Below are 27,082 nucleotides of genomic sequence, written 5' to 3'. Positions count from 1 at the left end.
GATGCCTTCTATGTACTTAGATGGACAGATAATTAAATGAATCAGATGCAAACAAAGTTATATTTTGATAAAACTGATGCGCTGGATGCTACTTCTGATTTCCCCCATGTGAGCAAAGCACCACAAATGGGAGAAAATCTATTCTGTTAGTTTTGGAATAGTCTTTTGAGGATGCATGGAGGAGCAGGAGTAATATTTATTTATTTAAAATAAAGCCATGATTTTGGTTCTCAAATAATAACACGTCAATAGAAACTCAAAATAAGGTAATTTCCTATTATAAAGTTGCTACTGATAGGGCTGTCTTAAGCATTTTGGATGCTTTCCAGTAGTGACCGGAGGTCTTTGGGCAGGTAAATATGTTCACAGAGCAACTCTTTATCTTTGGAAGCGGTGAGTTATCAGAGTAATCTCTGTAATTGCAGAGTTTCTGGCAGTGAAAAGTTTCAAGGAAAGTGGCTTGTCATTACGAAAAGAGTCAACAACCACACAGTTTTATCGGGGTTGGAGAATCTGCCTGTGCAGCGTGGGGGACTCTCCTCCCGTAGCTGGGAGAATCCTTGGAGATTTCCAGCTGGCCCAAGCCTGTAGCCTGCACCTTTGGATGACTGTGGCTGCTGATGTGGCTTTATTAAAGCATCCATTGTGGTTCACCTTCATTAGTGCCATATTAAAGGCTTAGGAGTTAATACAGCTCTCAGTTTTCTGCTGTTGTAGTTCATACAATATTAACACATTAAATATCATTACTTTCAAATGACTTGTGATAAAGGGAGTCAGCGATATTCCCCTGGGTTAATTCCTTCATTTAAAGAGACACGTTTCCACTGCAGAGCGGTAGTGGCAATAGTATTTTGACAAACAGCTATAAACCAAGAAAAAGTCCTACTTTCCAGTGTTAATCCATCAGGAAGCTTTTAGGGATTCATCTTGTCTGAAATATTCATAGGCAGCAAAATGTCCTGAATGCCCTCCAGAAATTGTGCAGAGTCAGGGAGGTGATTGATAGTGAAGTTCTGTTCCGAGTCACTCACAGTATGTAATTCTATTTGTCTTGCCAAACACTAAAGAGCAAGCAACTCATAAAATGTAAAGGTAACGGGGCTCGTATTTTCCCCCATTTAAGAAAGAACCTGGTGTCTCCACTTCACTGTACTTCACTGAATGTAACAAATTTCCGTTAAATCAAAGGAGAAATTCACAGTGTATTAGGCGGCTGACATTTCTTGTATCATATATATTTGTGTATATAATTTCAAAAAACTTCTCCACAATTTTACATCATCAACGTCTGAGGTAAATCAATAGATAGCTCTCTCACTTCATTTGTAACGACACAGAAAATATATTGAAAATCAGTCCTTAAGCAAAAAATCCAGCAATCCCAATGCTTCACTAAAATACCTTGAAGTCAGTAAATACTGCCTTAATTTACCTGGATATACTATGACAAAGGAGGTAATAAAATACACATTTCAGGTTTGGTTACCTACTTTTTGTTAAAACTCCATGTGGTTTTTTGGGTTTTTTGGGGTATTTTTTCCAAGAAAATGCTGGTCATATTTGCATGCCCATCATTAGTTTATTTCCACTTCTCTCCTGTTCTGCAAACTTCTAGGAGCAGTACAAAAATATAAATTAAAGATGAAGTGGCAGCTTAAACTCTGCCTTTCATTGCTTTTCTCATTTTAAGCCAGGCTATCGAAATGGATGTTTTATTAGAGTTTAATTTTTTGTTTTGGCCAGTGTCTAGGTAGCTGCTTTCCCAGTGGGGCTCAACTGATGATAACACAACCATCTTGCTGCTGGGTCCCGCTGCATCTCTGTGAAAACCTGTTTCAACGGAACTCAGGCACTGTCCTACTGCCAGGGCGCTGCTGGGAATAAAACGAGGCCGTACCCAAAGGTGATGGACGTGTTCTCTAGCTTCAGAGCCGGGCACCGTCAGCACCACGCTGATTGGGAAGAAGCCTATTCATGAAATAATGTGAGTGTCCCTTGTGGCATCCTTTGCAGCCATCAAAGGCGTTAGAGCCGAGTTGTCTGCCTTTTGCCACACTACACCAAATGTAAATGAATTAAACGCTAGCTCCTCACCAGCTTCCCCAGGAATTCACAGCACTCCTCCAGAAAGCAGACTAGGTCACTTGTTGCTTTCCTGACTACTTTAACTCTTACAAGCCACCCAGTAACAGACTGCATGTCATGGGAGACCCAGAGCTCAAACTGATGGAAACTTGTTGACCTGGTTAGTGGGAACGTCAAGTATCACTGCGTTAGAAATGTGTCCCATGTTTTCTAAGCACGGGCGCTGGGGGATGTGGGAAGGGAAATACGTGTGCTCAGAGACCTCGTTTTCATACTGACTCGTTAAATTCAGCTCTTTCACCTCTTCTGAGGGCAACCGACTGTGAAAGACTGCAGGATTTCCTGACTTCTCTTAGGACTCGTCGTGTTGGGTCTCTTTCTAGTTCACACAGTGACCATGCAGCGCAACTGGAACCGCGTCTGTTTGAGACTGAAAACGCCTCTATAGTGATACAAAGCAGGCGTCTAAAAATGTGCTTACAGTTGAAAACTGATCATGTAATAAAGATAAATCCAGTTGTAGTTGCAAGAAAAAGAAAAGCAGAGAAAAAAAGGAAGAAAAAAGAGAAAGCAATGAGGGGCTTATCCACGCCATACAGAGGGAATGTCAGATTACAGGCAGGAAGGAAAAAGGGGGGAAAATAAGAACAGAGGAGTGCAGAACAACACAGAAAAGAACTCTGTATCTGTAAAACAATTATTTTTTATTCAGCAGCGTCTTTCTGTTGCCCTACAATATTTGTGCTTGGCCAATGTTCCTCTGTTATCTTGTTTATTGAATAATACCCCATTTTTTTCAAAAGAACATTATTTCACTTGCATTTTTCTCACTGTTCGCCTACTTTTGCCTGTTATAATCAGACAAGTGGAGGAGAGCGTGAGGCTTTCTACTTTTAAACAGAACAATTTTATCTGCTGGTAAAATTATGCATGGCACAAAACCGCTCATAGAATTACCCCAAATTACGCACCAATTCACCCTCCCAAATGTAGTCTAGATGAACCAACAAATATACTATAAATTCAGAAGTGTCTCCACACGCAAAGCCTGGGTTTTTGGCACTCTTGTTCCTCTAAGCCTCATTGAAATCAGTAATGCAAGCAGCCTCTTTCAATCAGCGGCAAAGACAATTGAAAAAATTACAGAAAACAATAAGCTGTAGAGTAGGATTAGCGCCTTCTGGCAAGATATTAATAATACTGATTATACTCATGTCTCAATAAAGAATCACCGGGCCAGATCCTCAGCTGATGTGAAGTGATGTCAGAAGAGCTGTGCTGCTTCGATATCCCAGGTGAAGATTGCATTCTGCTTCGGGAAAGCCATGTTGCATCCTTGGCTCCAGAACCTAATTACCTGGAAATGCTGGTGATCAACAGAAAAGTCTGTTGCTTAACAGGTCTGTGTCTGAGCAGACGAAGGGCTTATTGCCTGCTGTCAGTACTCTAGAGTGCACTGTAGCCAAACACAAGGATACCTGTGAAAGGTAGAATTGGCCAAAAATAACTCAGCTGCTTCTCTGCTCAAAACGCGAAAATAGAAAGAGGGATAAAACTCACCCTCAGTATTGCCTGAGTTCTGGGTCCCCTCATGAAGCCCATGTAGCTTCTTCTCTGTGATCAGGCTGATGGTTGAAACTCGGGTGAATTCCAGGGCGGCTGGTACCACCGTGCGAAAAGTGAGACTCAGGCTGTGGTTTCTGCGCTCTGGGCAAGTGTAAAGGAAGGTAGAGCAAATGCCTTTTGAAGCCATTTTTTGTGGGCAAAACTGAGTGGTAAAAAGGTTAATTATTTACGCTGTCTGCCAGCAGTGTAAGAACAGCATGTGTTCAGAACGGGAGTCAGACTCCTGCTGAGGAGTATGATCAAGATAAAACAAATGCCGAGAGACTGATAAAGCAATGCAAATGACAAGACTTGCCCAGCTTGGTAGAGCAGATGGAACAGGACAGAAATACTAATAAGGTGAGGTCATTCTCACTGTATGGAGGCGAGAATATTAACAACAACAAAGCTCGATAAAGGGCAAAAATGGAATTATCACATGAATAGACTACACACTTACACGGAATGCGGTTACAGATGGTTGGTGAGATATCTTGACGAGTGTTTTAATGAAGAGCTCAGTAAAGATGAACAACCATTGGTTGAGCTGACTGTTGAGGAACCAAATTTTGACAAGTTCCAAGATGCATCAGGAGTGTTCAAACAACAAAGCTTCTCGTGTCAACCTACTGAATTCTGCTGAAGTACTAAACACCTGAAGGGAGAAGCCAAACAAACTGTGACGCGTTCATCTCGTTTGTTCGGGGGTTTGAAAAGAAAGCAGAAGACGTTTCAGAAAGAAGTGGCTATATACCCAGTTTTGAAAAAGGAAGATAAAATGGAAGAAATGTGAAGGTATTTTGTTCCTCTTTATACCCGATAACAGCCTACCTCTGAGGTCCTTTTACATTGACTGATTGGTCCTAGAAAGGCAGTATAAGTCAGATCATTGTAGGATCAATATGAATTCCGTCAGAAGATGTTCAAATTTAGCTACTACTTGAGAAAAGTGAGAAATACAGCCAGAATATACACATATTATTCTATCATTTTCAGAAACAGGTAATGAAGTCCCATGCAATGACTCGTCAGATACAAAAAAATAATTTAGAGGCTCTTCATAAAGTGATTACCTTGCCTCGGTTCTGTATTTTCGGCTCAAGAAAGCTGCAAAAGCAAGAAGTAGCATTTCTCTATTGTGTCACGGATGGTGGTCAGATTTTGGGCAAGCCTAAATAGCCAGTCGTAACCCCCAGTTTCAGTACTGAGATAATTTGCTACCTAGGACCATTCATTACTAATAAAAATCGATGAGGGAGGAAGTTTAGGCATGGACAACGAGCTCAAATTCTTCTCAGCCTGTGGAGAATTACACCTCTATTCAGATACTAAGACAGACCCCAGTTTCAGCTGTAGCAGGCCAGGTATTCCATGTGAGCATGAACTTTGTCACTTGGCTAAGGAAGAACAGTACAGGCAAGCACATGGCAAAAAGAGACTTGTTTTTTTTGTGTCCCCTAAGGCCGTATGGGGAGACAAAGTTCTAACAAGAAGTGGCACGGAGTCTGTGCAACTCCACACACAGCTGACAGAGCAGAACCCAGCTCAGCTGGAATATTGAAGAGCTCAGAAAGGCTCTTACGGTGGTATTTGATCCCGTGCCCATTGAAGAGAAGGATGGAGGGCAGGGCAATCTCTAAAAGCACCGAATATGGATGACCAGCAACAAGAAAAAGATCCCAGTATGTTTCAGACGAAGGTAGTGTCAGTCTGCGAGAGGTCACGGAAGGCCTACAGAGCCAGGTCCCCGGTGAGACATGAATTTCAGAAAGCCTCAGGAACGGTAAATAAATTTTGTCTCTGTGTGCCTCCAACAGCAGGAACTGAAGGTCAGGCTGATGAGGGGGCTGCAACGAAGGCCCTGACTCATATGGGAGGTCTCTGCTGGTAAGGGAACTTTTCTGCAATGGTAAATAAACGTAGCAGCTAAACACAGAAGAGCTGATTTTAGCAAAACCTAGCCGTTGGTTTAAATTTTGAAAACTGCTTAGGGAAATATCCGTTATTGTCCCCAGATGTTGTCTGGAAATACTTCGAGGCACTGCCTAATCAGCTGACATTCCTGCGCGTATCCTCGTGCAGTGTTCCTGCCTTTGTTCTGTTGCCGTAACCATCACCACCGCTATCCCCTACCTCTGTTAAAAATCCTTTTTCAGTGGACATCTACATATCACACATATACTTTTGTGGAACTTATTATCCCCTACATTTAAAAAGGAGACGTAGTCTCTCATTTCTCTTTTTGAACAGCCGTTTTTCTTTCCCGACAATGGCTGATACAGAACAAAGGTTCCCTTCTCACAGAGCTTTTTTTTTTTTTTTCCTTACCACATTATCCACAGCTTCCCTGTTTTTCACCTTTGGTATTTTAAAAGGCAGAAACTGAACTGAGTTGGATGCATTTCATTTCATCTGAGAAATAAAAGAAATACGGGGTTGAAAGCTTAAAGATGGACAAAGGGTTATTGGAATCTATGACTCCTCTTGCAGCTTTGTCTTCTGTAAGGCTTTCCTCTTAGCATGAAAAGCTGATCATGCAGTAAAAAGTGAAGCAGAGAAAAAAACACTCAAAAGTCACTTTTGTTATATTCAATAAATATTAGAACTCTATGATGTGCTATCGTTTTATAAACCTACGTGGAGGACTGTTTTGACTGCTTTGATATATACAATTTGACAAACAGATATGTTTATGTCTCTGCGTATACAAACAGATTACAGAGTATAATTTATATAAAAAAATACACTCACTTGCCAGGCGCTGCTTCTCCCGCTTAAAAGTTGCTGCTTTTTTCAACCCTGTGGAGGATCTGTTTACTGTGAAACCATAACAAATAGAAATAAAACTTTTTCTGACCCTGATAACTTGCACTTTGTGTTTGGTATCTGACAAGTCCCTTTCCGATAGTTTGTCTTGACGTTATTCTGCCTCCAAATACAGAGAACGTTACCATTTTGGTCTGACTTACAAGAGTTTAGGCATGCATTTGCACTTCCTTCCCAGGGGGCATTGTTATCCTCTTGCAACTCTGTTGTCTGCTGCAGCTGAAGGAAGCTTACCGCTTTGATGTGGGTTCCTTTTAAAGCAGCGCAGAGTGTTAAACCACTGATCCGGAGTTGCAGAGAGTCAAAACCAAACCGTGCCGTTTCAGAGAGCATTCATGAATTCAGCTTCAGGAAAACAAATTAATACTCGTGGCCAAAGGACAGAATAGCAACATTAAATTTTATCTTTTGATGGGTCACTTAAAAACTGGTGATATGAATGGCAGCATCACTGAGAGCATATTATCCTTATAATTAAACCATGGTTCACCTGGTAAAATAATATTATTTTCTTAAAATTCACACAAATTATCTACTTCAGTTTAAATTTGAAAGAGAGAGATGACAAGTTAATGGGAGCTACAATAACACTTCTGTTGAGACTTAATTAGTGGGAGCTATCAGACCTTTCATTTTGCATGTTATTAATCTTTTCCGACTGAAATTGTTTAGCAAATCACATTTCACAATTTTCCGCTTGTGTTTGGCAGCTGAATCCAAATTCTCTGGGATGAAATGGGTTGCTCTGGTTTACTCTCATGTGTGGATGAAAAGTGAAATCACACCCAGTTACCACCCCCTTTGGCACGATTGTATATGAGCAGACAGACCAGAATTAGCATCACTACCAACTAAGAATGAAATGAGTTATTTCTAGAAGGGTACATCTTGGCGCCATCATGTCATTCTGCACTGCTGGGACTCGGCAGGAACGCTTAACTTCTGGGCGTGCGTAGAGGGCGGCCAGAAAGCAAGAACTATGTAGATTTCTGCGTATAGTTTAGAAACCTTCTTCTGAAACCCCTCATTGGAAATACGTTAGACATGGAACCTGGCTGAATGGTCAGGCCCAGGGACGCCAGTCGCACCACAGCGATTGATACCAGGACCAACGCGGTTCGACATCTTCATTAATGACGTGGAGGATGTGACACAGTGCACCCTCAGCAAGTTAGCAGGTGATACAAAACTGAGAGGAGTGGCTGATATGGCAGAGATTTGCCATCCAGAGGGACCTGAGCAGGCTGGAGTACCGGGCTGACAGGAACCTCTTGAAGTTCAGCAAAGAGAATCACAAATTCCTGCATCTGGGGAGGAATGTCTACCACTGCGCGCTGGGGCCACCCAGCTGGAAAGCCGCTCTGCAGAGGAGGACCTTGGGGTTGTGGTGGACAACAAGCTGTCCAAGCGCACCCTCATGGCGAAAGAAGGCCAACAGCATCCCGGTCTGCATTAGCAGGAGTGTTGCCAGCAGGTGGAGCGAGGCGATCCTTCCCCTCTACTCAGCACTAGGGAGTGCTGGTTCTTGTTCTGGGCTCCCCAGTAGAAGCAAGGCATGGACATGTTGGAGAAAATCCAGCAAAGGGCCACGAAGATGATGAAGGGACTGGAGAAAAGGCTGAGAGAGCTGGGAGTGTTTAGCCTGGAGAAGAGAAGGCTCAAGGGGGATCTTATCAATGTGCAAAATAACTGATGAGAGACAATGAAGGGGGGGGAGTCAGACTCTGCTCAGTAGTGCTCAGTGACAGCACAAGAAGCAACAGACAGAAATTAAGAAACATGAAATTCCACCTGAACACAAGAAAAACTTTTTGCTGTGAGAGTGGTCAAACACTGGAAGAGTTTGCCGACAGGTTGTGGAGCATCCGTCTGTGGAGCCAGTCAGAAGCTGTCTGGACATGGTCCTGGGCTACCTTCTCTAGCTGACTCTGCTTAAGCACGGGGGTTGGACTAGATGATCTCAAGAGGTCCCTTTGCCCTAAGTGGTTCTGTCTGATTCTCTGCAATTTGGTGGTATATTAAGGATTTTTGCATTGCAGCATCATTCAGCGCTACGGATCAGTAATAACTTAATTTTGTCTTGTTAATACTTCCAGACACCTTCCTCACCCTCTCAGTTGACATACTGTGGGTTTTACCAGCCAATTCAACGGAAGCCATTGGTGGAGAGTCAAAGACAAAGGGACTCCTTTGTAGACAGCTAATCCCAACTCTCTGAAACCAGGTCCGATGCCAGGGATAACAGACATTAGTTTTCTAAATGAATATACCTCAGAGCTGAACTGGTGCTGGTGTATCCCCTTAGCCACAGGCATAAGCACTGGGAACAAGCTGCAGATGTGACATTCCTGGCTGGGAAAGCAACAACTGAAATGCACATTAGACATCATATTCTGTCTCTTGGCTGCTTAAACTCATGCCCATCTGTCAGTGTGGCAGTATGCCGGTTAGCGGTGCTACATGCCAGTTTTTCAGGTCTTGGGATAAACTGGAGATGCACTTAGGTGGGCAGCTTGAGCATGACACTAAATATATTCTCTTCTGCAGGAGTCACTGCGTGGATGATGGTATGAAGATGTCAACGCCTGCCTCTTCTTGCGCTTTTTACTTACTGACATAAATGCCAGAGGTGTGACAGACAAGGAGAGAAAACCAAGAGAGGCCTTGGGAGCAGCAGCTGCCAGAAGGACAGCTTGCATTTTGTGGACAGTGTGAAAGGTTCTTTAAGACTGCAAGCAATGTAAACACAAGCTTCGAGGTCCAGGATTATACAGAATATTTCCTTTGGGAGCTGAATGCAGAGGATATACCTCTACAAAAGGAATACAGGACACGATTTTGGCTACAAATATTCCAGACTAGATCTCAATGTCACTTTGTGCAGCTGAGAACTTAAGCTGCAGTGCAAGGAGTGGTATCATGCTGTGATTGTCAAAAAATTATTTTGCTAGTCAGCTTTTTTTTATATCTCTTTATACAGATAAACTTCAACCTGCTCATGAACTGTTTGCTTGCTATCGATAGCATTTCCATAGTGTGAAGTGTCCTTTAACAGAGAGAGTTTTGCTTTTGCTTCTTGGTATCAGCTCTGCTGCAGTAAGGAAATTACGTTCTTAACATGTTTTACTAGAGATGAATTTAAAGTTTGGCATGAGCTTAAGTGCTTTGTTGAACTGAGCACTGTGGGTATAATCTTCATGAATTGCTTGCATTAATCAAAAAGTGCTAATTAGTAAATAAGCTTCATTTTGGAAAAGGCTGCATTCATTTATTTAGTTAAAGAAAAAAACATCTTCCCTCCGAGTGGTCCATGTAAAGAGGATGACAGATCACAGACGAAATATTGAGGGGAGCTAAGTGCTCCTTGTTAAATGTTTCCAGCAGGTAGATCTCACCGCGAGGAGGTGGAGCAGCCTACAGCTCCGTTACGTGTTGGGTGTTGGATATCTGCGGAGAAGCAGGGCAAACCAGGCTTTCAACCAGCAGCATCACCGCTGACCTTCACGGAACCTGTTTCTTCTGTAGTCTTTCACACCACGGGGCTACAGCTGGGAGCCTCAGACCTCGTCCATCACGATTAAATGGATCATGTCCATTTGAGCCCATGCTCAAAACCTGTTGCCTGGGAGAACTGGAAGAGCAGACTTTATTTTGCTTGAGTCTGCAGGCATGCGAGCTCCATGGAAGCAGCCGTCAACACGTCCTGCCAGGCTGAGGCAACAGTCTATGTGTCCGCTGCTCTTCCAGGCGGAAAACCATCCTGCTTATGTGGAGCTGGAGGAAAAGCAAGGAGAAAGCACCAGAGGTGCTTCCATTCAAAGACTTTGCAACAGAAGGCTGAAAGTAGAAGGCTGACAGTGAACTGTAACCATGGAGATGCCTACCAGTTTTTAAGGGTGTTTTTTAAAAAAAAAGAAAAAAAAACCAGTTTCTCTTTGAGGACAATTGCTGCAGTGACAGTAGCAGGGTGCTGGAGCGAAGCCACCACCTTTCAGCCCCGTGCACGTGTCAGTTCTCCACGCCAGGCACAGGAGCAGCTGCCCCCACAGTCTCTGAGCCCTGGTGGAGGTGAGGCACCGACTTCCCTGGGCGGCCGTGACGAGCCGGAATGGTGACGTGACACAGTTGTGGCAGCAACGTAGGGTTTCAGCTGGGGAGTGGGCTTAGTCCTGCTTCGTCCTTAATCCCAGCCTCCCCACCCACTGTTCCCACAGATCCAAAGGGTTGCAGCTTCTCTTCGATGGATTAGATTTGGCAGGCGGGGAATTGGAGAGGAGCTGCCGTACGGTAGTAAGGATTGAGGTACTGTCAAGAGTGCGGCAGGGGGGGCAGGCAGGAGCTAATGAGCAGGACAGAGACCTTCAGCCCACCCCCTGTCTCTGAGGAAGAATGAAATACGACGTTGATTTTCATTGCAATAGGAGGTGCCTGTCGGCTCGTCCATCTGCCTGCACGTGGCTCGCGCACTGCTGCAGTGAGCGGTGAGAGGAGTGCATCCTGCACTCAATACATGGATTCACACACCCACCCTCCCTGTCCCCCAGCGCAGAAATACTCCTGTTCCCATTTGATAGACAGGAAAGCTGTGCTTTACACGGAAAAGTGCGATCCTTGCAAAATTTGCAGCGAGAAATTTGTTTTTTAACAAATGAAGGTCTGCAGGGAGTCCAGCATTTATGATTTAAGCTGAGCAGTCCACTCAAACAAGTACTGATTTCCCAGAAATATTTGTAATGAAATGAGTGGAGAGAGAAATAGAATTTCTGTCTGAATTGTTCATGATGTTGCACCTCAAACTGTTATTGAACTGATCAACTTGAGACTTACCAGCAGATTTGACGGGAAATACTCTCCTGGAAATTTTATGAGTTCTTCATTCTCCCTGCCAGAATGCGAATATTAAGTACATAAAAGTAAGCTTCAGCTTGTAGTTTTAAATAACTTTCACATTTATTTTTGTCTTTTATAACTCTTTGAGATGCAAATTCACTTCCTGTGATCAAACTTCTATTGTCTTTGATAGTAGTTTTCCCAAAATAATATACTTCCCTGCTGACCTTGACCAGCACAAGTTTTCATTAGAAAAAGTGGAGCATTTTTTTTAATATAAAAAAAAAATCCAAGCAGGGTTTGTCCCTCAGTGTTTGAATGTATGACATCCAAAACAGTTTTCTAAATAGTAAACAGAATCATTTGGAAAATAAAAAAAAAAAGGTGTTTCAAAAACAATGATGATGATAATGGAGATACAGTTTTAATCATGAGATTAGAGGGTTTTTGCTTTATTTGTGCTCTTTTAAGTTCAGTTAAAACATTCTAAACAGTTGTATAGCAATAATTTAAGAATGCAAATATGTTAATTGGTGTGTTAATTTTGTTTATGCTGAAAAGAAAAGGCCGATTTTTCTTTTACAGCAGTGACTGATCATTTTATGTTTTATTTGGTGCAGTTTTCTGCTTAGTGTTTTTAGAAGCCGTATTAAAAATACTGTAAAATATCAGTGAGAGCAGGTGAGCCTTCAGCTGCGGTACATGTCAACCCAAAAAAAAATTTAAAAAAAAAAATTAAAAAAAATCAAATTTCCAAAGGAACACCAGAGAGCTTTCTGTGGCAGCTGGCAGATACATAAAGGCATTATTTAGCAGATATTATTGTCGATAGGTTTGATGTACAGCATGGTTTGTCTGAGCCAATGGGATATTGTCCTCTTAACAAATCTCATCGTGCCAGCAGTGTTGCTTCTATAGGGTGGCTTATCAGCTCCAACCAGAGTCTGCTACACTTGCACTTGCCTTCATAGCCTGAGAGGAAAATAAATTGTTCCCAAGCAGTTAATAAGAAAGAATTATTGTGAGTGAGATGCATGACATTATGAGAAAGCGTGGTGTTTTACTCACTAAATGTTTCTTTGCAACCGTCCCCAACGTCGCTCGCTTGGCAACGTTCCCGCTTCCCTCCCCCTCCCTCCTGCGAAAAAAAAACCCCACCAACCCACCTCAGGTTCAGCGTAAATGAAGTGAACATTTCATTTCTGGAACGGAGTCTCTTCAAGCACTGTTACTGATGTGCTGTTCTATTGCAAGGAGTGTACTTATGACATTTCTCCTCTGCATTTTAATGTAGACGTCGGAGCGGGCTGGAGAAGCACTCCGGCGCTGTCTGTGCTATGACAACATGCATCTTCATTTTTGCTGTCCATGCAGTTATAAAGGAGCGTATACAAACACACTGCCTAGCATGGGAATATTAGATCTGAATGCAAGTCCTCTTTTCCTGGGGGTTAACGGAGCCACTCCAGGAAAATGAGGGAGTTACGGTACTGAAGGCGTGCAGTTCATGGGCCAGATGCTTCTCATACGTCAGTGGGTCTGTTTAAATTAGAGCCACACAGGTGGCAACTGTGAGTGGTGGTTGGCCTTTCAGTCAGTTCCTCACAACCACTGTCTGGGGATCCAAACCATCGGGGTCTTCGACAACCTGTAAGCTCGTATGATGGCTAATAAATACAAAGGGAAACGTCGGCATGTTGTCATAGAGCTTTTATGGTGGTATGTACGTAAGGTTTTGATTAGCCAAGCAATTAAGCATCCTTTTAACTTTACACCCCTGGTCAAATCACATTTTAGGTATGGAGAAATGCAAAGGGTTTGCTCAACTGTGGCTTTGTCCAGAGCAACGGGGAAATCAGAGACCGTATTTTTAATTGTATACGCACAACTCCGGTTCTTTGTAATTCAGCCATATGCCCGTTTGTTATCCCAGTGCTGTCATGCAGGGTGTCTCACAGAGAACTGAGAATTCTTATGCAGAAACCACATCTGAGGGAATTGTTCAGTATTTTATTGCTTTGAAATGGAAAGTGACTGTGAGGATCAAAGTACAAGAGAAAAACACTGATAAATACAACACTATTACAACTCCTCAATGTTCTGGACTTCCTTAGTGTCTGTAATCTGAGGATCTCAAATCGTTTTCAAATATTATTTAAACCTTTTAACACGTTTGTAGACATAGTTATTCAGGTTTATAGGTAGATAATATTACAAGCAGAAACGACCACCTAGTCCGTGAGAGGCACTAAATGAGGCAGCTGCCTGTGGTGGCAAGGGACTGACTGAGGAAGTGCCATAAAGTTCTGCGTATTTTTGAGACCACACAGTCAATTTCTAACATGGCTGGAAATCGAACTTGTACCCTTCTTGTCAGTATCCCGCTTCCTTTATCCTGGCTTTTGTCACGGTTACGTTCAGAGCTTGTCATGATGAAAATTTCAAAGATCATGAATTCAAAATTATCTCATTGTTTTGATGCAAAACTGTACAGATTTTTTTTTTTTTCAATTAATACTGAGTTTGTTAAGCAATATGAAAAATTGCAATCTTAGGTCATGTATCATTTCACTACAATTTTTTAGTAACCCATAGGCAAGTTTTGGCATCTCTCTCAAATTCAGCTCAACCAAAACTTTCCCTGACACCAATTTAACGGAACGAGAAGTTTCAGGTCCCTCTCCCAGTGAAGCAGCTCACTGAATGTGTACAGATTTGTATGTACAGTATCGCAGCACTGCACCAAACGTGCAAAAGTTCACATAATTTCTTAGGAGTCTAGTTGAATCTTATCTGTTCTCACTATGTTTAAGATTAGGTGTCTGAGATTTGCGGAAACAATAATCACACAGTGCATCAAATCCGCATGGCTGGTGCAAACAGTCACAACAAACTGTAGTATGCAGAACAACGAGTCGATTTGATTAATTCCTATTCAAAATAGAAAAAGAGTAGGAAGATTTATTTCTTTTTATTATTCTGCACTACTAAAGCAAGTAAGAAGAGAAGGGGATAAAGGATAAATTGAATTCAAATCAAGATTGAGACAAGCAACATTCATAAATTCATATCCATGCTGTTCTCCCAGAGCTTCACAACTAATTGCTTTGAATTTTTCTCTGGTTCTTATCTAGGCCATCCTCCATATGGCTCCATATGCCTGAGTTTTTTCACCTTGAATTAGTTCTTTCTGTTGTCTCCCCACCTACCTATAGCCTTTCTCAAAATTATACCTGAGAATCTTAGACTTCTCTTCCTTGTACTGTCACCAAAACATTAAAAATGATCTGCGTTAAACCACCTTCTAAATAAATTTGCGGTTAAAATGCATGCTCAGTGGTTTTACAGCAATTTGCAGTCCAAGTCAGTATACATCAGCATATCTCTGGTGGATTCTGCTCCATGCTGATTCTTGAGTACTGCCATGTCCACTTCAGAACTTTGAAACAAAATGCACAGAGTAACTAGGAAATCAGCGACCTCCTGAGACTATTTTCATGCGGAGAAACATCTGGTGCCCTAAAATAGAGTCACAGCCTTGAAAACAGGTAGAAAACAAGATACACTTGTTAACCACGTTGGCTCAGAGGAACATTAAGAAAATGGATAAAGCTCCACGTAGGAAGTTTGTGAAAAAGGAAAAACCGCAGTTTCCTGAAATGGCTGAGAAGAGCCCAACCTCTCAAACAGAGAGGGATTTGCAAGTGGGAAAGAAGGAGAAGCGCTGTGGAATAACGGAGCCTCTTGCCGTTCCTACGTTCTCGTGGGCATTATGAAGTGGTGGGGTGGGTGGGTGGGTGGGTGTGACGCCGGGTGTGTGCGCAGATGCTCATGGGAACGCAGTCCCTGCTCACCGATCGAGCTGTGCAAAAGGGAAAGGGAAGGGAAAGCGACTTACAAAGTTACAGCTTACAATACTGGTTACAGTTGAATTTGACAGTTTTTAAGGCAAAGGACCAGCTCCTGGCTAAGCTAAATGACAGTCCCTTGTCCTAGAGAAATAATCGCCTTTAGCAGACTCTAGAGCCAGCAGGACTAGTGGGCAGGCTTTTTCTCTGCATGTCACTCTTAGGACTGGAACAATGTGACAAAGTTGCTCTGATGTTCATAAAAATATAGTTTTCAGCTAATGGAGGTAATCCAAACTTCCCGGGGTGGGGGGAAGACGCATTGTACCAAGCACAGGACGTGGAATTCAAATCTTCATTTGAATGCCGAGGGACCAAATCCAGGGTAAAAGCAAACACTGTTTAAGTCCCTTGCAGGTTTAGAGTGATTGGCCAAATTGTCTTACCTGTGCTTAGCACCAGTGACAATTAAGCTTTAATTTAAAAGTACCCAAAATCACTTGGACACATTAAACAGGGGACACGTTATACAGGCGCAGCTGATGAAAGTCTATTCCAGTGCAGTGAATCTGCACTGCAAGGCTCCACAGTTTTCCAGTAAAAGGCCGAACTGCGGGATGTATCCAAGCTAGAAGAAGAACAGGTCTGGCTTCCATTCCCTAGTGGAAGAGGGGATACCGTGAGGGTAAGTGTCAGAACTGATTCTAGCTCTGAAGGTGATAGCTGATATCTTCCATTAACGAGAAACTCTGGTTAGGAAAAAATTTACACTGTGATTTAGAGCTCCAAAATGAACTGATTTAAAACCCCGTATGTCTTTTTAACACAGAGTTTTAAGGACAAAAGCAACTCTCTGAATATTGCAAAAAAAATCATACAAACTTTAGTATATCTTTTCTATTGAAGCAACATGAAAACCGAATTAAGAGATGTTTCAGAAACTTCCTTCCCAGTTCTTGCAAGTGGGGAGGGCAGTATAAACTATTATTACCACTTTGCAGATGATAGGCACCTCCCCGCAAAGTCCTTTTGCCTTGGAGAAACACTACAGTACAGCTGTAAAGGAAAAACTTTATCCAGTGGAGAAGAGGGATCTGACGGGTCTAAACACTCATTACCTAAATGGTTATTAGATGGATGGTTGGGGATCTCTTGCCATGGTCCCAGCAAATACTAGTCTCTTAGATTGTATGTGGATTTTTTTAACGCCTTCCCTCAGCATCACTCCCGTAGCTTCCCACAGATTTTAATCCGTTCACTATTCCAAGCTTTCTTTCCAGTAATTTTTATTTGAGATCTGCCATTTTTATCTGATCTGCTGAACTTTGATAAATGTGCTAAGACGTGACTAACGCACCAGTTAAAACCTGAACCCAAACGAGAGAACGAAAGCTCGTTATTACGTTCCTTATTTACTCCCTGCCAGAAGTGAAATACCATCTATGCTGCTTTTCAAATTCAGGCCCACAGAGTTTTCCTGCACACGTTTCAGCCTCCTAGGTGTCCTCCAGCTGAAGGAGGCACTGACACTAAGCAGGCTAAGGCTTAGGCCCACAGCACATGCAGGCTGAATTAACAGGGAAACTTAGTTTATTATTAGAATATTCTTTAGTTTATTATTAGAATAAAATTAGTTTATTGTTAGAATATTCTTAGAATATTCTTTTATGTTTCTTTTTTTTTTTTTGGTGGGTAATTTTTTGTTGATAATCTCCTTTCAGGTGAACGAGCTCACCTACGGCAGTTATTCCACGTTAGTTGCCCTTGACAACGATACCTGGTGCCCAGGTGTGTAGTTACACCGTGAGTGATCCCATCACCTCACTGATGCTAGTTTCCACCAGCTGAGAGCCTGGCCCACTGCTGCTAACTGGGAACGGACTCATCTATTTGCTCCGGCCTGCCTTCTTTGCTTAATTGTACCCCTGGTTCATCACACTAATGTACCGTCTCAAAACCTACTGAAGCAAAGAAGTTTAATGTCACTGGTGACATGTCTCCGTAACCTTCTCCACAGGTTGTTCGATGTGATGCCTATAGGACCTGAATGAAATGATTTTAAACTTTTCTCTGTAGAAAATAATCATATACAGTATTTGCTCAGAAACCTTGCTTATCGTAGGGAATGCTAGTCAAAAACAAGTGGTAAAATAGTAAAGGATGGAGAAAATAATGATAAGAATGGAAAGCAAAATAAACGGTAATGAAAAAGAGCAGGACGCAGAGGAGCTTGGTTGTATCCAGAGCAAGGTGAAAACAGACGAAAAGAAGAGAGGAATGAAGAAAACAAAACAATTATTCATTGTGCTATTGGGTTTCTTGCATGAAGGAACAGTATTTAAAGCTCAAGAGTGAATACGTTTTAGAGGTTATGAAATTAATGTCAGAATGGAGATTTATGTATTTAGTACAATGTTTCTCCTACCCTGGGAGTTGGAAATGTAGAGTGATTATTAGCTAGGTTTCTGTTTTTTTTGAGCAGGTATCTTTTCTATTATTACTGTGTTCCACTATATGATCATCTTTCTTTGCATAATTTAGATCTGATATATGCAAGTGCCTCCATTTTGAACAGACCATATGGAGAGCTCCATGAGTGCCCAGGGAACCAGAAGTATGCAGTGATTAACCATGGTTTCTGTTATTTGTTGAGCAGATGAAAAGAGCTGCAAAATAAAAGGCATTTCACGATGGTTTCTATGTCCTTGTACTGTCCTTTGTTTGGTTGTGCTGCACTAAGAGGGAAAAAAAAGCTATTTTTAATATAGCAAAGGAAATTGCACAGCCATTCACAACGTCCAAAGTCAGAAACAAAGGAAAAGAGGGCACTGGAAGAAAAGGCATTGATTTTTATAATAGGTCAGTGATGATAAACTAAAGGAGAAAAATATGGATATCCTCATGAGGAAGAGGGAGAGATTCAGAAGGCAAGAAACATCATTTGAGAATCTGAAAACTACTAAAGTATTTCTAAGACTCTCTCTAATATCTCTGAAATTTGTTAACCTCTGTCGAGTTAAGGACTTCAGTAAATTTATTTATTTAGTCTTTCGAAACAGAGAAATACAGCATGGTAAGGTTTTTACCTCACGTAATATCATTTCATCTTACATAAGCTAATATTTTCACGTGGCCAGCGGGTGCTGGTATTTTAAGCTGGAATATTTATGTGGCAACAGAAAGTCTAGCATTAGAGCATTTCCAGAGAATTGCTCTGGAATTTCCATCCATTTTGAGATGGAAAGGTGTTAAACAAAGGTTTTTGGAGACGTAACTTTGGGACGTGGTGCAAGAAGTGCATCTGACGACTATTTTCGGATTTTTAGATGAGTCATTTCATCAGATATCAAAATTTCATCCAGCATCCCTGCTACTTTGGACCTCATAGACTTGGTTCTCCAGCTTTAGATATTGAAGCATGATGAAATGAAGAATGAAAACAGCAAGAGGAAAGAGATTTTGTGTTTGACGAATATACTAGGCTTGTTTGCTATTGTTTCTGTTTTCTACGATTGCTTTTTCTTTCTGGTTGTGAGATCACTGTGCAGCGTGTTCTACTTGGCCAAAATACACAGCACGTATCAAAAAGAACGGAAAATGCCCCTCTCAGAAACTGATTATAGATCTTGAGAATTTTAACTGAAACAGAGACAACAGAAGAAAGAAGAGATCCATAAACGCTGACAGAAAGGAACAATGCCACAATTCATCTCGTATGACATAAAATCTAGCCTTAATTTGTCAGTCCTAGTAGAGAAATCTTTATTTCCTCCTTAAGCCCAACACTTACATTCTTTAAAGACAATATTTAACGTAGACCCGCTGACATTCTGACAACTGCTCAACAGTCTGTTCTGAAAATTTGTTATTTGGGAGATTTTATGATAAGAATCATATGTTTAAGAGGGAATCTGCCAGTGAAGTGGCGTAATGCTGCTTATGATCTTGTGGTTGTGACTAGGTATTACTTGCGTGGATTTTTGACTGAAGCCATGTTCTGTTTAGCCATTCAGAATAATCAATGGAAATAAAATTTATTTCCCAGCCAAAACCTTTGTAATTGCTTGAAATAAAAATGATGGAAGCATGTCTGTGGTACCTATACAGATAAGAACTTTGTGGTACCGTTATTATCCCTCCTACCCAACTCCGCAAATTTCAGGCTTATTTATGGACAGATGATCACATCTGATTCTTCTGGTTTTTTTTTTTTTTTTTTTTTTTTTTTTGTTAGATGGCTACTTTAGGAGTCTCTTAGATAGACAAGTCTACGTTTGGTGTGTTGAACCCTGCCTACAGTGAATGTAGACATACTCTAAAAACCAAGTGGCTAAGAGACGATAAAAACCGTGGTGATTTCTTCTAAGAACAGCTCGTTTTCCCTAGCTGAAAGACCAGCCTCGTATCCAGATCCTGTGACCTGTATCTTAAGAAAAACTACTTTTCCGTATGGTCACATTTTGGAAAGGAAGAGGGAAGAATTGTTCGAAAGAGAATATAAATAGTCTCTACTCAACATATTCTTTATACTATGAAATCAACAATGCTTGAAGCAGGTTATTAAGGCTATAGTGAGTTTCCTTTTTCCTCTCCTCCTTGAGAAAATAACCCCCCACCTTTTTAAACCCTAATAAAGCATTTGAAAATATCCTTTAAAATATTTGACAAAGAATCTCAGGCCTTCATTCTTCAAACGTCTGGTGAACGTGCATGGCACTTCTGAAGCAGAAACTCTGGCTTTCAGGAGAGAGGAACCATACAAACCCGACCTCATGTTCTGAAGGGGATGAGCCACAGAGTATAAAGCTCCATCAAAGACTATTTGCGGAGTGTATTCACAATGTTTTATGTCTAAATGCAAGTCTCATAATAATTTAAGAAATTAAAATCTTAACTTTAAATGGATTGTGAGACTTTCCCAGGAGAGACTCCAAAGCAATAATAGTACCACTGCATGTGTAAAGACTGATCACTGATTCAAGCACCAAAAGTGCTGGTTCTGAGACTATCTAATAAAAGTATTGAGGCACTAAAAGACGATATTTGTGTCAAGTTAATCCTGTCAAGCCTCTGAATGAGTCTTGTTTCTTCAATTCTATCCTCAAGAACACTACATAAAGATACTTATGGTTTCTCTGAACTGAAATTCACCTTTTATTACTCCTATTATTGCTGCATGCTCACTCTTACTGTCATTAACCATCACTCTTTTGTGCTTTTTATTCATTTCAGCTCCACAGGAAACAGAAAAACAATACCTGCAACAAGACAATGAAGAAGAGAGAAAAAATCACAACACAATTTCAAGCAGCAGAAAGATGCCTACCGTGGCGTGACGGTAACAGCAAAAATGATGGTTTTTCCAAAAGGGTCACCAAGACATGTATTATTTTTGTTCTGCAGCAATTTTAAGAACACACTGAAGTACTCCTATCATCGCAGGTGCCACCAGCTTTTCCTCTTGCACTATTTGTGGAGGATTAGAGGAGAGGTGGCTGCTGACTACGGTGAGCAGGGCGAAAATGTGGAAACTGGAATCTGGGACTCCCCATTCCATGGAGCATCCCATAGATACTGGAATATAAGGTCACACTTGCATACTTTCTTCCTCAAAGTCCTTAAAGAAATAAGCATGCAGCTCCTTTAAAACTTAATTTTCCATTCTTATGTATGCAGCATTTGATGTTGTTCCTTTGTGCAAATAATGTGACAATGTCTCTACCTTTGGGAGACAAGATTCTAATAGCTGAAGGGAAATACAGGCTCTCAAAGGAACTGATCCAAAATCAGTTTGGGTGTAAATAGATACAACCAATTGTTTTCAATGGGGTTGTAACAATTTGGAGCTAAATTAGGTCTATGATTGGTCCAATGCTGTAATCTCCAGTCAAAATTCCCATTATTATAATCAAAGTTGGTAGGATGCAACTATAACAAAAGATAACTCAGAGCCGCGTGTCCCATTTGTCTTTCAAAGGGAAACTGCGAGTGTTTCTCCCTTTGATCACTAAGTCAAAAAGCCTTTTTGCCACTTGACACAACACGAAAATACAAATAATGAGCCGAATTTGTAACCGGTGTACAGCTACACCACATCTGAGTTCGGCCTTCTCATCCTTTGACTGGGGTTCTATTGTTGATGATGATGTAATTAATTTTTTCCCCCCATAGCGTTAATGTGCAAAGAAAACACACCTAGAACAAAATAACCAGTCCTGTTAGATACAGCTTCAGGTTTGTGTATGTACCACGTTTCATCCATGTTATCTAACTCGTGAGGGCAGCAATATATACCATCTTTTTGCCTATGGAAGGAATCGTATTGTTCTGTTCTAATAGGCTGCTCCGTCTTTTCACGTCAAGAACCTTTCTGTATCAGTGTTGTTAATCCTCATGAGTTTATTCCAACTCTCATGTTTTTTCTTATCTTTTTATTCTGAAACCTCCAGCTTCCAGAGATGTGTGACTATGGAAAAATAACATTTTTTTTTTATTACTTTCAGAGTAAAATTCTTGTCCTCTTGGTTATAATAAAGCTCGTGAAAATACGACCTGAGTGAACATCAAAATAAAAAAAAGAGCTAAAATATTTTTAAAATAATTTTAAAATGCCTTTTCTTTTTTTTTTTTAAATAACCTTTCTTTTTTTTTTTTTGATTAAAACTAAACCTGAGATTTTTGGAAGACTTGAAATTGGTAAACTTCTGTCTCCCCGCTGCTGCCAGGTTGAAAGTCTTTTCTAACCCATGACTGGCAGCTATTGAGAGAGCAGCAAATGAGTATGCAGTCTCCCAGTTGGCTTTCTGTGAATTATTTATAGGTGACAGAAGCATTAGAGAAGTCCAGGCAGCTGGACTAGCTGCAAGACTTTCAGCGAATGATTTCATTTAGAATGTTGTTTCAGGGAGATAATGTAATTAATGTGGTTGGGAGATGAGAAATCTCACACGCTGCATCTGGAAGCTTCTCCTCAGGAAATCCTTGTAGCTCGCTGTTCCTGTCAAGCAGGGTAATGTGCCTGTAAACCGCCTTTGACAGAAAACATATCACTGCATCAGCAGAACCAGAAAACGACAAACCATACCCAGGGTGGAAGAGCGAATGCGGATGTCTTTGCACCAAGAAAACACACTCATATCAGAAAAAGAAACCTAAATCAGCTGGAAGCTTGTAAAGTGCATCGAAGAAACGGGCTGAGCCAAGAAGATGTTCCACTGGTTCTCTTAATAGGTAAATAAACCACTTGGAATAAGGGGGAAGTATCAGTATTAGGCACAGTAAACCCCTGCTTTGTACAGAAAACAACACAGAAAGGCACTACGGCAGGTAACAGGTTTTGGCTTGGTTTTGTTTTCCCATTGTAGCTGCCAGTCTACAGTGACAAAGCAAAGCAATGTGAGGGCAAATATAGAGATTTCCAGATTGATTAAAATCTTAAATTTATCAACCTGAATATTCAAAAGTCTCCAGAGAAAATAATCTGGTTTTAACTCTTACTTGGCTATTGACTTTCCCACCTTTGAAGTCCCATTTTCAAGCTTTTACTATTAGCCCTGAAACCAGAAACTTACACAAACTTAACGGCAAAGAAACATTGAAGATTTGAACGAAAAATCACAATAAGAACACTCTGCTCAAGGGACAATGTCTCACCTCCTCGAAAACAAAACAACCCTGTCAACTTCTAAGCTCTACTAAAGTTAAACAAATGCTCTATGCAAACAGTTTTTCATCTGTGGAAATTATACAAAAGGAAAATAACTACGTGATAGTCACTTGCGCAGACATGTCTCTGATGACGATGGAACTCGGGTATACCGTTAATTCAAATGAGTTAGGCACAGAAAGGAAAATATTTTGCATACTTATGTGGAATGAAAAAGGCAGAAACAAACTGCTGGGAATCTCCCTCAAAAGGGTGGTTATTTCTTTATTAATTGCTGTTAACAAATGCACTCACTCCTGGTTACCGTAGAAGTAGCTGGAAATGGCTGCCGACTGTTCTGCTATGGGACTACGGAAATGTGTAGTGTCTCTAAAACAAAACAGCAAAACATTTGTCTTATTTTAAGGAGAAATTCTTGTTTTTACAATCTTGAAAACAATTGCAAATCACCGTCTAAGTAGAATTAGTCCTGCTTATGATATGGATACTGCAATATTACCATTCAATCTGCTGGCTTTAACAGAGGGACTTGCAGAAAAGATTAACTAATGTAATTTCTTATGTGCTTTAAAAGCTGTTTTAACTTCCTCTGCAACAAGAGGAGAAATCTTTCATTGTTCTGTTGATCCAGATCTTTGAAAGAGCAAAAGGTTTAAAAAAATAAATGAAATGAGCGTCTAAATGAAATGATATGTTATTTCAAGTAGCAATCTTACATTTCAGAGTGAGTCTTTTGTATAGACAAGATTTAGTCATTTTAGCAACAATAGTAATTGCATTTAATAATACTTAGCTTACATACGATGCTTCCAGCCTGTATTCATCTTGCTTAAACATATTCAGAGCTCTCCTGTAACAATCCTAATGTGCTGTCACCAAAAGATGGCAGCACTCCATGCAGTATCCATCGCCTTCCACTCATTTCTATTCACAGATCTCTTTGTAAATTCCATTTTACAGTGCTGTAGTTTAAGTTATCCTAGGCAGAGAACTATTTAGGAAGCTTTCAAACGAGAACATACGCTTATTAATTTGGGAAGCTTAACGTGGTTTTGGAAAGCTTAAAAAATAAATTCCTTCAAGTTTAGTTTCTTTAGCATAGTTCCAGACTCGTTAACCATCAGTATTCGATAAACAGAACTGACAAGCTCCAACCTGACGTCTATTTTAGGGAAACCCCTTCTTTTCTGGGGACTTACACACCAGACAGTTTGTCTCATATGAGTCTCCTGACGCTTTTCACCATTTTTCTTCTTTTTTTTTTTTTTTTTGTTGTTCTCCTTTTCCTCCTTGCCCTGTCTCACTCTGTACTGTTCCCCGGTCTCCTGTGGGGCAGACCTCAGCGTTTGTGCCCAACACCAGCTCCCTGATGCGAGCACCTCCTTTATGGTATGTCACTGTCCCTCTGGTGGTCGGGGTTGCTGTGTGTCATCTAATGTCTCCGCGCTGTTGTACCCACCGTGGTCTGAACCCACGCTCCTCTGTGAGACCGAGATTACAGCGAGGCAGCTCTTACCCAGTGATAACAGAGCTTGATGGGGGCAGACGCTCAGCGACTGCGTGGCCTTGAGCGTGTCGTGTAATACAGAAGCACTAAAGAGGAGGCTGATGACTTCAAAACACACTCCTCGCTACTTGGAACTAAGTCAAGAGCAGTCAAAGGGACATACAGAACGGTCACTAAGAAAGCTGGATTTTTAGTTTGGTTTTAAAAGGTGAAATTAAGAACTGAACCGTTATACAGAACAAATCAAGGGGAAAAAAGGGACCTAGGAAAAGACAGCAAGACTTTGCTATTCAAAAGGAGGAAAAAAGTGGAAGCGTTAAGCACCGAACGGCACAAATCCTGCAGAGTCACCATAAAAAGTGCCAAAGACTTCATGAATACTGTGGTTGTAAACAAGAGGATAAAACAATGCAATACTTCCTTATACGAAGCCTTTGGCAGAGAAATGGGAACATTAGGCAGATGGATGTGAGAGCCACGACCCACATGCCAAATTTTGAAAATCTACAAAAAGCAATAATAAATTATTGTCTGTGCCCTACCTTATTCCCACGCAGGTACCTCCAAACAAATGAGTGAAATCCTTCCAAATGGCAGAGGCTGCTAAGCTGTAAAAGGCAGAGGTGAAAGCGACTGCGAAGCCTAAGCACAGTGCAGAACAAACCCACCCAAGAGAATCCCAGAGGCATCGACCTGTCTTTATAGGTTGATCCAAAACACAATTCATTGTACGTACAATGGGAAGCTGCATGGGGGAGTAGGAAAAATGTATGGAAAACGAGCTTCAGCGCAGAGCGTGAGAAGTAAAGAGGCTGCAAAGCTGAATTTGTAGCTATAGAGTGTAAGAAAGAATGAAAAAGAGTGTTGATCTGAGAGACTCCAGTACGTGTAAGGAGCCACACTGCTGGGTTTGGGGTTCTTTTTGCTTGTTGTTTTATCATCTGCATTTTCACGCTGACTCCAGTTGGACTCAAGCTTATTTTTATTCTTTTCTGACACTTACCTATACTTGTGGTTGCTGATGATTTTCAGAACTATGTTCCTGCATGCAGTAACAGAGGACACTGGCATCTGTCACATGTAATTCTTCCTTTCCCTCTTCTCCTCCACTCTGTCCTAAAGTTCTACTTTATCAGGGATTTTTTTAACAGCGACTATGCTGAAGAAGGGTGATTTGCAGGCCTTTCTGCTTTGAAGCTGGTTCCGTTTAATAAGCTAACAAGTTTTTTGACCTTAAAAACTGTTGCATGGCTGACCTGAAATCCAAGGCCTTGGGAAAGGGGAAGTAGAAAGAGGGATAGCCGTGGATATTCTGGGACCTTGGGGTATTTTAATGTAATCTCTTTTAGTAGCTCCTTTGCTATCTGGAAATTGCTGCATTTCATGACATGATTTCTAGCGATAAAAGCCTCACAGGAAAACAATAAAAGCACGTAACAGTATCTTTCCGTTTTATATAGAAATAAATATTAACAACAAATCAATAGTAATTAACAGCTTCTTTTTTTCCATAGAATATATTAAAAACTACTAACAATGTAAAGTAGAAATCTCAAAATGTTAACTATGTTTAGTAAGAGGATTCTGAAGGTAGGAAGTAGATGATCCAAAAATCAAAGGCACATGAGATTTCTCACTGGCAGGAAGCTGCTTTAGGCAACAAGATGGTGCAGGCGTAGATCTGGTGAAAATATTTAACAATAGTTTAGGAAATTTAGGACAAGGAAAAAACTTATGCCATATTCAAGAGAATGCAATCTCATTTCCAGAATGGAAGGGTGTAACAGAACAAGATGCCCCTGGAGTTACATCTTTACATGAGTTGTGGGTGAAAATGCCAAGAATGAACAGGACTATCAAAGATCCTGAACGTACAGGAAAGACAGAAAAAAATCAGCTGGACTTGTGAGAAGTTTACATCTGAGAAATTACACTGGTTACCTAATGCTGTGAGAAAGTGGTCTTCGTTGTCATTCTTATCTATGACTTGCTGTACCTTGTGTAACTATGATTGCACTCTGAAATGTTAAGAATTAATCCGAAGACAAAAAACTGGAAGTCTTCTTTAGTAACAAATGAAGCTATTGCAAATACTAAGGGTGAATTCATGTGAAGTCCAACTCTGGAAATTTTCATGTGCTGAGCCCCAACACATTTCTATGCAATATGAATGTATTTCTACCGTATAGTTCTATGAAATTTATGGAGTAAGAAATACTTTCTTTGTATTTCTATACCATACAAGTACAGCAGGTGACCTCCTGACTGTAGAGGAAGGGAATATCAGAGAACCAAATGAAGCAGAAGAATGTTCCAGTCATGCTCCATGTAATAGTGGCTATTAGCCCTGGGAGCAATTAGCTTAATCCTTAACATTTAAATTCTCAGGAAATGTCCAGCGTTTAAGGATATCAGCCTGTGAAAAGAAACCAGAGAGCAGACTGTGATGAGAGAAACGGAAAAGTCAGTTCAATTTATGCAGCATCGCTTTACCATTATGTTGAATTAAGCGCATTTTAATTTTTAATCAACTTTGAGTCCACTCCCTATTGTAACTCAGCACAAGAGAAATGAAACAACTATTGTATCGCAAAGCGACCCTTTCTTGAAAAGACAATCGTGCTAGAAATCCTGGAGTACATGCTGTGTAAACCTACTTTTATTCCTGAATTCAGCCCTTTCAATATTTGCTGTATATGATCTACCTTTCAC

Source organism: Leptosomus discolor, chromosome 7, assembly GCF_034619465.1.
Source record: "Leptosomus discolor isolate bLepDis1 chromosome 7, bLepDis1.hap2, whole genome shotgun sequence".
Taxonomy (NCBI): domain Eukaryota; kingdom Metazoa; phylum Chordata; class Aves; order Leptosomiformes; family Leptosomidae; genus Leptosomus; species Leptosomus discolor.
The sequence above is the reverse complement of the archived record's forward strand: the minus strand, read 5'-3'. Positions refer to the sequence as shown.